Below are 14,035 nucleotides of genomic sequence, written 5' to 3' on the forward strand. Positions count from 1 at the left end.
GCCCTGGTTGCAGCCTCAGTCCCCAGTGTGAGGCATGCAGGTGGCAGTGGATCAATGATTCTCTCTCATCATTGATGTGTCTATCTTTCTTTCCCTCTCCCTTACTCTCAGAAATCAATAAAAATATTAAAATTTAAAAAAAAAGATCCAGAGACATAGAAACATAGAACAGACTGTAGAATCTCAGAAGGAAAGCAGGGAAGAGTGGGTGGGTTGGTGGAAAGAGATCAACCAAAGAACTTGCACACGTATATCCAAACCTATGGACACAGACAATAGGGTGGTGACAGTCTGGGAAGGGTGATGGGGTATGCTAGAAGGGGTCAATGAGAAAAAAAGCAGACAAGCGTAATTCTTTCAACAATAAAGATTTAATTTTAAAAAATTAGCTATCTATAATAAAGTCATCCATCGTGGGTCCTTCCCTCAAGTTTTAGCCTGCTTTATGTCAGCAAATTCAAGGTTTGTGGGTCATCTGTGTCACATAAGGCACTTGGTTAGACAATGTAGGGGATACAAAGATTTACAAATCCTCATGTAATTTGCACTTGTTTTAGAGAAGAAAAACAAGAACAAAAATCCTATCGTAAGAAATGTGGAAGTTCAGCATATAAAGAGATTCATTCAAATAAAAACATTGCATAGTGTATTTTTCTTCCTTATGATTTTCTTAGTAACATTTTCTTTTCTCTAGCTTACTTCATTATAAAAATACAGTATGTAACACTTATAACATAAAAAAAATATGTGTTAATTGACTGCTTGTGTTATTGGAAATCTGTCAGTCATCAGCAGGTTAAGTTTTGGGGGAATCAAGAGCTATATGCAGACTTTCTACTGGTGGGGGTGGTCGGTGCCCCTAACCCTTGTGTTGTTCAAGGGTCAACTGCATTTCAATTTATTCCGGGTTGACCAAAGCAGAAACTCCGGCTGTGCCTAAGGGGAGAGGCAAGAGGTCAGGGCCCCATGATCACATGGACTGCTGCTTTACGGGCGTGTGTGATGGCACAATTGTTTACAACCCTCCGCTTTCCTTTCCAGTCTTATCATTAGTGTTACTTTAGAATAATGAAGCCTATTCCATCCATTAACTCCACTAACATCTGATCTCCCCATGGAGTGAGGTTAAAAATTAATTACTCCTCCAACATATTGATTGCATGACTATAAATATCAAAACAGAACTACAGAGCAGCTACAGGGACCTTTGTTTAAATAGCATGTTTGCTCTTTTTTTAAAGGAGGGAATTAATGTTGAAGGACCTTGGAATTGGAGGAACATACTAGAAAAGCAACCCTAGAGTGCCATCTAGTGTTGGTAACATATTTACATACAGTAGGTCAGCGAAAGGTCCGGTTTCACAGGCTGTATGCCCCTCGCTCCTGTTAAAAACAGCAACGGGGAAAACACACACACACATAACTAGGGAACATTTGACTAACTCTTAAACGGCCTTTGTTGCTAATCATCCATGTACAAATCTGAATTTTAAATAAAATATTCAATTGGCACTGCAGCAGGAGGAAGCCTTCGGCTCAACTTCTAGATGGTGATGAGTTCACAGAATGGAGGGGCATTGTTTGCAACATTGAGTCATCCCCCATATAATTAACTCACCATTTTTATCATTCTGGGAAAAAACTTGGCCCTACGGTACGTTTTAGACTACTTCACTTCATTAAAAATGAACTCATAATATTTCATGGATTAAATGATGGATAGCACGGAATAGGTTAGGAACTGGTGTTAAAATCCCCTGCCGTGGAAATTCATTGTTACTGGGGAGGTTCATATATCAGAGCACTGCCTTCCACAGACATTAAAATTCACTCTGTTTCCCTAATACTGCCCGGCCCTTGGGAAGCACGAACCCGACATTATATTAGGTAATTCACACTGACCTGGTAACTCAAAGCAATCATCGCTGGTAACTTAAAATGACTACACTCCGCAAAGAAGTAGGCGTAAGGTCACGGTTGTAAATCTTGCCACAGGAAGGCCAAAGGTATAATCTTTATACCAAAGGTGCTGCGGATCCCTTTCTTAGGAGGAGAGTCATATTTCAAAGGGCTTGCTATCCTGAAACCTGTTGGTGGTTGTGACAACAGCAAATATGGCTTAAATGACATCAAACACACGTTTTAAAGGACACCAGTAAATCAGTGTGGGGGGAGGGAGCAATTACATTTATTGTATCTGAAGTTGAGGTTTTCTAGCTTCACATTACACTGAAATTCAAGTATCGTAGTTTTTATGAATAAAAAGGCTAACTAGTTAAAGTGTACAGTAGTTGGTTCAGGAAATATATGACCCTGTATAGCATATTTGCACAATGTGCAAGCTGATCTATGTTTGCTGTGCTTGTGTGTAAACAGAATTACTGGGTCAGTGGGAGCTTGGTGCTTGTGAGACCGAGGTCAGAGGTTTGATTCCTAAAGATATAGACATCTTCACTGCTCAGTGCCTCGAGGCACCTTATTAATATATTCCCTCAAGATCAATGGGCTTTAAGGGGGTGAGTAGAAGAGGGTAAAGGGGGGGAAATGGTGATGGAAGGAGTCTTGATTTGGGGTGGAAAAAAGACAATACAATATACAGATGATGTGTGGTACAATTGTATACAATGTCACCCCAATAAATTTAACTTTAAAAAAAAAAAAAAAAAAAAAACAGAAGTCAATAGGCTTCAGTAGAGGGAATGTGTAAATTGGCCACTGCTAAAGAAAACTGTTTTTGCCTGCTCTTATTAGACTTTTTATTGCATAAATAATGTTTGCTTTCTGTGGGTAAAATAATGTCAATATGTCATTTTTTTAAAGCTAGTATTCTTGCAAATTCTAACAATACCCTCCAGTACTCCATTCCAATAGTCTCTCACCTCCATAAATTCATACCTAGCGTGCTTATAGAAAGATACACCAATGTATCAATTTTATGGTTTTAAAATAAAAATAGGATTGTGCTGTGTACATGATCTGCAACGGGATTTATTTCGACTTAGTACTATATCACAGGCATGCCTCCAGTTTATTCTGTAGGATGGGTTTCAAAAGTCTCTTAATTGTTTCCTTCTTCATGAACATTTGAGTTGTTCCCAGGTAATTCTGTTCTGTTTTGTTTAGCATTACAAACAATGGGGGGGGGAGGGCGGGGGAGACAGCTTTATACACATTATCTAATATACCAGCCTTTTAGTCTCCTAGGATAGAGTTCCAAAGAGACAGAAAAAGGAGTAAGTGATTGACTCAGCAGCCTCTAAGGTCGTGTTAAATATCCAAACTTGAGTAAGAAGATTTCTCCTTTGATGCACAGTAAGTCTGAGCATGTGTCACAGCAGAAAGAGAGAGACACACTTGCTCTGGGTCTGACATTCTGGAGAAAATTGCAAAATAAGCAAGGATAACTCTTTATGTTGGTATTATGAAATTCAGCATACTCTCTGCCAAAATACATTCTATGCAGTGATTTCATAAGATGTAGCAACTTTAAGTACTTATCTTTGCTCTGCACTCAAGTTCTGAAGCAAGTAAAACTAAAGAAGACATCTTTGGCCTCAATTGCTCCTAAAAAGAACATTTCAAAAGACATTTGTACTTGCTTTTCTAAGAATAGGACTATTTGAATGTGAGGACAGCCAATGGAGTTAGATCCAGGAAAATCAGGTCCAAGGCCTGGCTAGGTTACTTTTTAATAGCCAGCATTTATTGAGAGCTATGTGCCAAAGATTACACAAAATGCTGTGCTCAGATTAACAAAATATAATCCTCAAAATAATCTGATGATGTATTATTATTATCCCATTTTACAAACGAGGAAGCTGGGGCGAAGAGAGTTATGGAACTTGCCCACGATTACATAGCCCGTGCTTTTAATCCATGTTCTGTAAGTGAGGAACAGTGAGCCCTTTCCTTCCTAAAACTCAGATAACTTATCTCCAAATGAGGATAATAAACCAATCCCACCTATTGCCCTAGGGCATTCTGAGGAGTAGATAATATCATTATATGTAAAAGTCTCAGGAAGTTATAAATCATTACAGTGCTCAGTGTGGGCCTAAGTTTCTTCCCTGGTTTTCAAAAACGAGGAAGATGAATTCTATGTAAATTCTGAAGTAGAAGTCTCTTTTCAACAGAAAGGTTTGTAATTGGGAGAAGTGGTGCAAAACTGAGGACAGACTTAACACCATGGGTGATTTTTGATAAAAGTAGATCCAGTGAAGTGGAGGGGCAAGAGAGGGAGGGGCAGCTCTCTGCTGGACTAAAGTGCTGATGGGCGCCACTGTTCCTTTGTTGAGCCCTACCCCCACCCAGCCAACGAGTGCTGGTGGGTGCCAAATCTGTGTCTCCATTAATCTGTCTCACACTGCTCTTTCCCCACTCGTGATTCTCTGAGTCCCTGCTCCACCCAAACTCCTCCAGCGGCTACTCTACACAAGTGGCCAGCTTAGGCCCACACTGCAGACTTTCCTAAATACTTTCAAAGGTCTACAAACGCCAAAAAAAGCAGCAGTTGGCCTTGGCATGTTCTTCATCTCTTGCTAAGTGTCCCCAAGCCCAGAACTAGTGGCAGCCATTCTTAGTTCACAGCATACCCACTCCCAGGCATTTCCAAGACCAGCACAAGGTAGCTACAAACTGAAGATCTCTTCATAGCTCCTACCAAGTGGCCCCAACTAGGCATGAGCAGTGGATGATTTTGGCCTGCACCAGAGCCCCTCCCAAGAGGCCCCAGAACCAACACACACCTGGTGGCCGATGTCAAACCATGCCAGAGCACCACCCTGTAGCACCACAAATGACACACACGAAGGGTGGACTCAGCAGGGCATCAGAGCCCCACTAAAGTGAATCCCTCTGCTTCGGGTCAGCCCCCTACAATATCTTGTCCTCTGTCACTCAGCCACTCCTCCTAGTCAGTCAGCCTGAGGCTCAATTTCATCTACTCACATGCCAATGCTAGATTTTTAGGTTGGTGGAAGGAGATGCTCGCCTCCTCACCCATGTGGCTTATGGCAATGTGGAACTCCACACATGGACTAAGAGACTTTAATTCGCTCAGATGCTGAACTACTCCCCCCTGTCACGTGGAAAGGAAGCTGTGGGTGCGAGGCTGCTCCTGCAACCCCAGCTGCACCTTTTCCAGGACTGACTTCTCTCCATGAACTTCCGTCCACTAATCATTTTTGTCTGTGATTTCATATCACCATATGCCCTTTTATTATAACAATTTCATGCAAATCATCTTTCAGGCCTTTATTTCAAACACTTGGATCTTCTTTGGGAAAAATCCTATGGTATACTACTAAATTTAAATTATATTAAAATACAAAGCAGGAAAGACCTGTATCTATGCTGGATTTCATGGGAATCAAGACTTCCCTCTAAATCTTCTGAAGTTAAAAGGAATTTAAAACACTTTTGGAATTTCATATAGTATATTGTATATTTGTTTGGGGGGTGGGGGGGAACAACTTGTCTACACTTACTAAGGCCTAAAAAAGTTAACATAGTCTACTTTCACTTTTGAGAACCAATATTTGTAATTCCTATGACAAAATGATTAGACTATTTGGAGATTGGTTTACACTTTTCAGTCTTGATTCATTATAGAGATACTTGCCAATTGAATATCTTGATCCAATAAATTGAGTCTGTTTTGAAAAAAATAAATTAAAAGCATCAATGAAAGATGTTATACGCTATTACTTTTTTATATTCACCAGAAATGGGCGATGGAAGAACAGAAATTAAATATTCTATTTGAGTCACACAGAAAACTTGCCTAATAATTTAGGTGAAATGTTAGAAACTTGGAAATCACAATTTTGAAAACTCTTTGTCACCACAATGCCTCTCCCTTCCACTTGCCACTTTGAAAATGTCTAGTTAACAAAATCCTTTACTTTAAATGGATCTTTAAATTGCTTGTTTTTTAAGTCAGCCATATGAATATTATGAGAACTCTAGGTTATTTTTGAATTTCTGAACCAAATGTTCAAATCAATCTTTAATTTTGTCCTTGGAAATACAGAGCAGATGCCAAAAGGAAGGGAGATGCATGATGTTCTTTTGATGGGGCCTGGGAATATTGTCAACACTAAGAACTGCAAGAACCAGTGCGCTGCAGAGTCAATTTTAACTGTAGAAGCACACTATAAATAGAAACATCTTTTATTTTTCTTTTTACTTTAATTCCCTGAAAATGTCAAAAGACTAAATCCTATCACCCAGGCCGGTGTGACTCGGTCAGTAAGAACAACGTCCTATACACCAAAAGGTCCCAGGTTCAATTCCCAGTTAGGGCATATGCCAAGGTTGTGGGTTTGATTGCTGGCCCTGGTTGAGGTAAGTGCAGTAAGCAACCAATCAATGTTTCTCTTTCTCTTCCACTCTCTCTCTCTCAAAAAACAAAACAAAACAAAAAAAAACCCTCGTTGGAAGAATATCCCTGGTGAGGATTAAAAATAAATAAATAGCTGAAACCAGTTTGGCTCAGTGGATAGAGCATTGGCCTGTGGACTGAAAGGTCCCGGTTTCGATTCCGGTCAAGGGCATGTACCTTGGTTGCGGGCATATCCCCAATAGGGGGTATGCAAGAGGCAGCTGATCGATGATTCTCTCATCGATGTTTCTAACTCTATCCCTCTCTCCTCCTCCGTAAAAAGTAAAAAAAAAAAAAAAATTTTTTAAATACACACACACACACACACACACACACACACACACACACGTAAATAAATAAATAAATAAATAAATATCAATAAATAAATAAATAAATAAAAGGGCTTCTGCTAAAACTTCCCGCATTGCCCCCCAGGCCATGAGCACAGGGCCACTCATGGGCAGAGGCACCGGAGGATACCTCTCAGGACCCTAACCATGGTGGCTCTGAGGATCACTCTTTGGAAACCAACAAGCTCAATGGGAAGGTCCTGAGCAGCCGGGCTAAGGAGCCGCCCTCTCCCCCTGTCCGCAAGGCATCTGGCTCCACTCTCACTAGTGAGACTGACAACTGTCCCAGGGCCCAGTGTGACCACTGTGAAGAGAGGAGTCTCTAACCATCTGTGCCAACCACAACCATGGCTGCTTACTCCTCCTCTCCCCACAACAATAGGCAGAACTTTCGGGAGCTGGAAGCAGTGGCCTGCTCTTCCCCAGAACGTTCAGACACTTGTTCCTGTGAAATGGCCTGTGAGACCCCCAGGGCTGGAATGAGAGAGGATCCCACTGACCCTCCAGGCATAGGCAGCAGCAGGACTGTTCATGCCATAGTGGCCTCAAAATGCACCAAGGCGACCTGGAAGATTCGGATTCAGGTAATTTCTCCTCAGAGAAGAAACTAAAAACATAATAAATACAAAGGAAAAGCAAAAAAACTACAAAAAGGAGCTTTACCCAAAAGAAATATTAATCCTGCCCTAGCTGGTTTGGCTCAGTGAATAGAGTGTCAGCCTGAGGACTGAAGGGTCCCGGGTTCGATTCCAGTCAGGTGTCCAGGTTGTGGGCTTGATTCCCAGTGGGAGGCGTGCACAAGGCAGCCTATCAATGATTCTTGCTTATCATTGATGTTTCTATCTCTCTCTCCCTTCCACCTGAAATCAATAAAAGAATATTTTTTTAAAAAATATTGTGTTTAGTGAACACAGAGGAAAGGGAAAAGGCATTAAAGGCACATAAAATCAGGGCCTGAATTTTATGTCTGATGCTGCTCCCTTCTGGTCAACAATGGGTCTGATGTGTGGTTGACTGTTGGTTTGTGCTGTGTTAAGAATGGTGAAAAAAAGCTGGGACTGGTTTGGCTCAATGGATAGAGCGTCGGCTTGGGGACTGAAGGAACCCGGGTTCGATTCCGGTCAAGGGCATGTACCTTGGTTGCGGGCACATCCCCAGTAGGGGGTGTGCAAGAGGCAGTTGATCGATGACTCTCTCTCATCGATGTTTCTAACTCTCTATCCCTTTCTCTTCCTCTCTGTACAAAATCAATAAAATATATTTTTTTAAAAAAAGAAATATCTAGCTACTTATATAGAGATATAAAAGCATTAAAAAAAAAAAGAAAAGAAAAGAAAAGAAAGGTGAAAAAAAAAAATCCACCTGACTCCTTTCTAGTAAAACTTGAGCATAGTGTACCTGTGCAGATTATGTTCTGTTAAAGTAAACCCTTTTTGAGACATTGGACTTGTTCCTGTGTGTGTGTGTGTGTGTGTGTGTGTGTGTACTCTTTGCTCCAGACTTGTCCTTAGTTATCCATTGGAAAAGAGTCTCTGGATCTGTGGTTTTTGCCATCTCGCCTTGTTTACACGTCATAGGTGTTCTGGTCCTAATGATGAATGAATACCTGCTAAATCAGGGTGGGCTGCCAGTGAGTAGTGGATTTGTGCTAAAAGACTGGGAAGGAGAATGGAAATGTGGTCTGTAATCATTCGAATTGCTTTGGATTTGTAATCAAAATGATTTTATGATTTGTTGTTGACCATTCACAGGTAACTGTAAATTCTGGTTTTATAACCCCAAGTCATTTTACATTTGCTTTCTCAGAATTTATTAAATTTGAATTTTTAATTCTTTATATATAAAAATAATGAAAATAAAATAGGTCAAACCCTAAAATAAAATTGTTTCAAGTTCTAAAATAAATGTGTTCCAAGCCCTACCATTTCCAAACTTCAGCATAACCAATATCCACTCAGTATACTTATGACATTAATCTTCGGGGCTCCATTGCTAATGTACCTTTCTTTACCTTTGATTTTCATGTCATGTACATGGGTAAAGAGTTTTTGGATTCCTGTTTCTTTTATCCGATCTGTATGTCCCTCGCTTGTGTGTCTGTTCTTGATTGTGAGCTCCCAGAGGCAATGACTGACAAGTTCTTCCTTCCCTTTTCCTGTTCAGCTCTTTAGAAGTGTTCCTACAACAGAGTTTGTTGGACCCCTAAAGACACAGTTCTTTCATATACAGCAGCCGGGCTAGTTGACACTGAGTCAGGGTGGGTTTCCATGCAGCCACGCATTGTGTTTTGGAACCTTCTTGTATCTTCTACCTTGGACTTTGACCTAAGTGATCGAAGCATAACAGATTCTTTACTCCTTTATGAGGATTTATGTTTCAGAGGTCCCATTGCTCTCCCTGAAATCTGCCTTCCCTAAACCGTTCCTCCCATGAGGACATCAAACATTTCCCTATATGACTAAACACCAAATATGGTCACTGACACTTCCGGAACCCAGACAAATTAAGAGATAGAGTTGAAAATCTGTTTGAGTGATCCATTGAATATTTTATTCGTGGTCATTACCATAATCATCCTTGTCATCATTGACATTTATTGAATGTTAGACAGATGTTTTCCCATTAAAATCCCCATAAGGTAGGTGCTTTATCATCCTGATAAATTCATGGACAAGGAAAACTGGGGTACAAAGACATTAAGTAACTTGCCCAAGGTCGCGCAGTTATGCTAAGTGCTGGAGCTCAGGATTCCATGCAGTCTGGGGCAGTTTTATTGCTGGGGGGCACAGAGGACTCCAGGAGCCTGTTAACTAACTTCATGTATGTGCAGCTGGTAGCTGGGGCCCAGATAAGATGCCACATTACAAAACCAACAAACAACTTACATGTACAGGGAGAAGAGTTACAGGTTACACAGTAGTTGATAAACTCCTAATTAAGCAGAGAAAATAAATAACACAGCAGTAAGTTGAGACAGGAAGTCAGCGAGTGACCACAGAGGGCCCTGTGAGGACGTGCTCTTCCTCCAGGGCGCCAGTTTGCTCTCTGCCTAATTAGATGAGCTGCATCTTCGTTATTTCACTTCATTTGATTTCTAAGAAATAATTTAGATACTTAATTTTACCAAAAAATGTCATGAGGGAACCAATACATACCAAAAAGGAGAAAGGTGGGCAAAGAGTGAAAATTGAAATACTGGGTTTAAAATAATAATAATAATAGTGCTACAGAAAATGGAAAATGGAAAGTAAAAAAAAAAAAATCTTTTTATAATCTTTATAAAATCCCTTTGAAAAGCACTTTGAAAGATTCCTCCCATGCATAAATTAATGCTCATTATTCTGTTGGCTGTGTTACTATGTCAGGTATTCAGGAAGTTTAAAAAAAAAAAAAAAAAAAAGATGTAGAGTCCAAAATGGCACATAAACCGGTTTTCTATCACACACACACATAACATAAAACTACGAGGTCTATGTATGGGCCCTACATCTTCTTGGAAGAGGGAAATATTTGTTAATATTTGTTTTTTGTTTTTGTTTGTTTGGTTGGTTGGTTTGTTGGTTATCGAGAACATAGCAAATTCTGTTGGTGATTTTTGTCCATTCATCATTTAAAGTGTGTTTGGCCCAACCAGCGTGGCTCAGTGCTTGAGTGTCAACCTAAGAACCAGGAGGTCAGGTTTGATTCCTGGTCAGAGCACGTGCCCAGGTTGTGGGCTCAGTCCCCACTGTGGGGCTTGCAAGTGGCAGCCAGTTGATGATTCTCTCTCATAATTGATGTTTCTATATCTCTCTCCCTCTCCCTTCCTCTCTGAAATTAATAAAACTATATTTAAAAATAAAGTGAACTTGAACCAGCCCTCATTTTGGTCAGTAGAACAGGTTTTCCTTTCTGTTTGAATAGGGAAAATATATAGTTTACTAATATATGGCTTATTTTTCAAAATCACTTAATAATTATTAGGATAATGTTAAAATATTTGCTGTATAAAGTAGAAGATGAAATCAAATACCACTCTGTGTAACCCTTACAACATTTCATTTCAGAGTAAATTTTTTGCTTTGCTTTTTGCTTGCTCTTTCTTTTTGTCTTCCTTTTTTCCCCAAGAAATTTATTTATACAATGAATTCAAAGTATTGTAAACAGAACAGTTCTTGAGACTATCCCTGCCAAGTACTGGCTTGCTGCAATCTTAACAAGTGACAAGTTTGACTTTGGTCTTTTATACTTCTTATCTTCACCTTGTCTCATCTGTTTTTCATTAATCTCCCCCCAAACCTCTTTTTATGCATATATGCTCATGTAATTAGGATATATGAATGAAGTACACTTTTGTAGATCCAATGCTAACCTTAAAAGAATAAATGTTGAGGGTGGCCAGATAGTCAGGATGTGCAGGGAAATGTTTTTGGTAAGTGAAACCTTTTATGGCAGCCTTTCCAAATCATGCCATGAACCATTGTGCCACTCTGCCTTTCTACCAGGCCTGGTGGGGTCTGTTACCATGACTTCAGGCAGGACTAGTTAACCTCATAGTAAATTTGATGAGTAAAAAGTGGACCCACTGCCCTGGCCACTGTGGTTCAATTTATTGGAGCATCATCTGGTATAAGAAAAGGTGGCAGGTTCGAATCCCAGTCAGGGCACATACCCAGGTTGCCAGTTCAATCCATGGTTGAGGAGTTGGGTGGAAGATAATCGATCAATATTTCTCCCTCACATCGATGTTTCTCTCTCTCTTTCCCCTTTCTTCTCTCTAAAAATCAATAAAATATATGTGTATGTGAGAAAAATACAACAATATTTTTTAAAAAATAAGTGGGCCCACAATCCATTTGTTCAATTATGATAACAAGTTTTCCTAAATTGTTGTGTTACATATTAAATATTAAAAACTTGCAAAGAACAAGGAAATCGTATATATTAATTATGGCCTGTATATATTATATGCTTGTTAGCAACAGGAATATTCCAAGAATCTGATTATCAAGATCTCAGTAATCCTCTCAAGAACTTGTTGAAGTAGAAATTGCCAAGTATAATGTAGAAAATTGCTGATGCGTGACTGTTTATAACCTATCAAAATGAAAATTTCATATTTCAGCCTAATATTACTATCCAACTTGCAAATGAGTAAACTGAGGGTCGTAGAAATTAAGGGATTTGCCCAAAATAAGAGATGGAGCCAAATATTTGGCTCCAGGCCGTCTAATTTCAAAGGCCACAGTTTTAGAGGTGTTTGAAAGACATAGTATACAACAGTGCATTACGACAGAGATCATACAGGTTTTTACACCTGTAGAAAGACTCCAAAAGTGTTGTTTGTTTTTCATATTCTTTATCAAGGACAGTTTCTCTTCCTAAATTAGTAATGTTTTCCCTTTTGATGCCAAGTACAGAGCCAAAGCTTCAAAGGAAACATCACTGTTATGAAATTGTCCATCACTTCCCCAAAGGAAAGTAATTAACCCTTTAGTCACCTTCCTAACCTTCATCACAGTGACTCTGAGGATCATCCTGGGACTCTACCACCTGGAAATCATTCATCTGCTTAGTCTGTGCTGTTTGTTGAATGGTTTGAATTGTAAGAGGATGAGTGTTAAGTAAATCAAAATTCAAAGGTGAGATCTTGGGACAGAGAAAGAACATTAGATAAAAATCCAGAAAATGTAAATAAAGTATAGACTTTAATTAATAATAATAATGTTGCTTTATTAATTGTCACAAATGTAGCACCTATAATAATAAAAGCATAATATGCTAATTAGACTGGACAGCCAAACAACCTTTTGGACGTCCTTCCAGATGAAGCCTCGGTGTCAGGGGCAGAGGCAGAGGTGGTTAGGGTTGATCAGGAAGGCAGGCAAGTGGTTAGGGGCAATCAGGCTGACAGGCAGAGGCAGTTAAGGGTGATCAGGCAGGCAATCCAGTGGTTAGGGACAATCAATGGAAAAGTATACTCAGGTAAGGATTAAAAATAATAATCTACACTAATAAAAGAGAAACATGCAAATTGACCATACCTTTGCTATGCCCATAAGCCCTGCCCACCAGCCAGTCAGCAGTGAGTATGCAAATTAACCCAACAAATATGGCGGCCACAAAACTGAAGCAAGCAAGAGGCTTGGGCTGCCCCAATGATGGAGGAAGCCAAGCTTCCCACCCGCCCTGGCAGGCCCTGGCCTCCAATCAAGGCTACAAAGTTTCAATTATAGAAGATAAATAAATCCCAGATATTTGCTTCCAGCTGGCTCTGGCCTCCAATTAAGGAGGCACTGGAAAAAAAAAAGAAAAAATAGAGGGGCTGGGAGCTTGGGTCACCCGGGTGTGTGTGGGGGGGGGGCAGAGGGGGTGGACATAGAGAGGGTTGATCAGGCTAGGATGGGACGGCAGTTGTGGGTGATCAGGCTGGTGGGCAGGTGGGGCCGTTGGGGGTAAGAAGACCAGCAGGGGGGCCAGTTGGGGATTGAGCAGGCCATCAGTGGGGGTCAGTTGGAGGTGATCAGGACAGCAGGGGGGCAGTTTGGAGTGAGCAGGCCAGCAGGAGGGCAGTTGGGGGCAATCAGGCCAGCAGGCAGAGTGCTTAGGTGCAATCAGGCAGGCATGGCAGGCAGGCAGGTAAGTGGCTGGAGCCAGCAGTCCCAGATTGTGAGAGAGATGTCTGACTGCCTGTTTAGACCCAATCCCCATAAAGTGGCAGTAGGACATCCTTTGAGAGGTCCCAGATTGGAGAGGGTGCAGGCCAGGCTGAAGAACACTCCCTCTCCCCCATGCATGAATTTCATGCACCAGGCTTCTAGTAAATAAATAAATGGTATGCCTATATTATCTAGTCTTTCCTTTCTTTCCTGTTAATAATAACTAGATGATTACAAAAGCATCATTATGAGGTTTCACTTATTTAAAGCTCAAAAACAGGACAAATATAGCCCAGCCAGTGTGGTTCAGTGGTTGAGCATTGAACTATGAACCAGGAGGTTGTGGTTTGATTCCCAGTCACAGCACATGCCCAGGTAGTGGGCTCAGTCCCCAGCAAGGGGCTCACAGAAGGTAGCTGATTAATGATTCTCTCAACATTGATGTTTCTATCTCTCTTCCTCTCCCTTCCTTTCTGAAAATTAAAAAATGTGCATATATATATAAAATTAAGAAATGTGCATAATATATAAATGCACATTTCTTAATTTAAAAAGCAGGGCAAATATATAAATTGTTCAGTTTAATGAGAATATGTATTTTTTATTTTAATATAAAGAAAAATAAACACTGATTGACACAATATTTAGATAGTAATTATCTGGGG

The sequence above is a fragment of the Pipistrellus kuhlii genome, unplaced genomic scaffold, assembly GCF_014108245.1.
Source record: "Pipistrellus kuhlii isolate mPipKuh1 unplaced genomic scaffold, mPipKuh1.p scaffold_m20_p_10, whole genome shotgun sequence".
Lineage (NCBI taxonomy): Eukaryota > Metazoa > Chordata > Mammalia > Chiroptera > Vespertilionidae > Pipistrellus > Pipistrellus kuhlii.